The sequence below is a fragment of the Elephantulus edwardii genome, unplaced genomic scaffold (assembly GCF_000299155.1).
Source record: "Elephantulus edwardii isolate Elephantulus edwardi_28Jun2011 unplaced genomic scaffold, EleEdw1.0 scaffold00056, whole genome shotgun sequence".
In the NCBI taxonomy this organism is placed as follows: Eukaryota; Metazoa; Chordata; class Mammalia; order Macroscelidea; family Macroscelididae; genus Elephantulus; species Elephantulus edwardii.
This window is the reverse complement of record NW_006399806.1, coordinates 17,414,242-17,415,505: the sequence shown is the minus strand read 5'-3', so window position 1 is coordinate 17,415,505 and position 1,264 is coordinate 17,414,242. Positions and strand designations below refer to the sequence as shown.

Below are 1,264 nucleotides of genomic sequence, written 5' to 3'. Positions count from 1 at the left end.
CAGATTAAGACAGACTAGGAAGAAGGATTGGCCACCCACTTCTGAAATAGCAGGCCTCTGAAAACCCTATGCACAACAGAACACACGCAGACAAAAATGCATACGATGACATTTTGCCTCTCGGCTTCTTAGGATCTCCTTTGTCCGTGGTTAGTTATTTCTCGTCCGCGAGGAACAGCGTTGTCCAGTGCTGTCTGGCTCTGCCTGGCCCGGCGCTGTCTCTATGGAGCTCAATGTACTGCAATGGCTGTGAGAGCGGGAGCCAGATTAGTCAAAATCATTTTAAGAAACCATTCAAAAAAAAAGAAAGAAACCAATCTTACCATTCCAGCAGAACCTCTAAGACTATGGGCCTTAGAGGGCCTTATCATTGTTGATATGTTTGCCATAGAGTCAGAACCGACTCATAGCTGACCTTCCAGCAGGTTTTCAGAGGCAATAAATCACATGGGAGGAGACTGGTCATCCTTCTCCATCAGAGGAGCTGGTGGATTCAAACCGCATGCCTTTGGGATTGCAGTGCAGCTTCTAACCACTAAGCCATCACAGCTCCCTATTGTTGTTACATGACCTCAAGTCAACTCATAGTAACCCGATGAACCACAACTCTGAACCTTGCCCTATCTTGTGCCATTTCCTGGATCTCTGGTACAATTGCACCCATTGTTACATGTGACTGTGGACCTTAGTCACACTTCAAACTTGAACAGAAATCACCACAGACTCAAATTTGCGCTAAGCAATAGACAGGCCTATAAAGTGATCACTACAACTAGCACCTTGGAACAATCAACTGTACCAGATAGAAAGGGTAGCATCTGCCAGTGATAAAGGATAAAGAAAGGCAAGAAGGAATAGGAAACGATCAATGGAACTGAGAAGCACAGGGCGGAAGTGGGGAAAGGACAAAGGATTTGTAACCAGCAATGCACAACATAATGTGTGTGAAACATTGACTGGAAAACCAATTTGCTCTGCAATGTGTCTGTCAAATCAGAGTAAAAATGTAATTTTTAAAAAGGAAGACTACTTCATGGTGAAATATGATTAGATTAGATCAGTACTCAAGCAGAGCATGACTAGCAGAGTCTTGTTAGAATTTGTTCTCACCACAACAGGCAGAGGATAAAAGCAAAAGGAGGCATCTTCCAGGTCAGACCCAGCAAAATCCGGCCAGAGAGGGAGGAAGGAGGCGTCACTGGGCAAGGTCACCTCGGATAACAGCAAAAGGAGGCGTCTTCCAGGTCAGACCCAGCAAAACCCG

At 45.3% G+C, this 1,264-nt stretch overlaps 1 pseudogene; it reads right to left on the bottom strand.

The window, feature by feature from the left end:
- LOC102869040 overlaps nt 1-1,264 on the bottom strand; it is a 13,851-nt pseudogene that overhangs the window by 2,459 nt on the left and 10,128 nt on the right.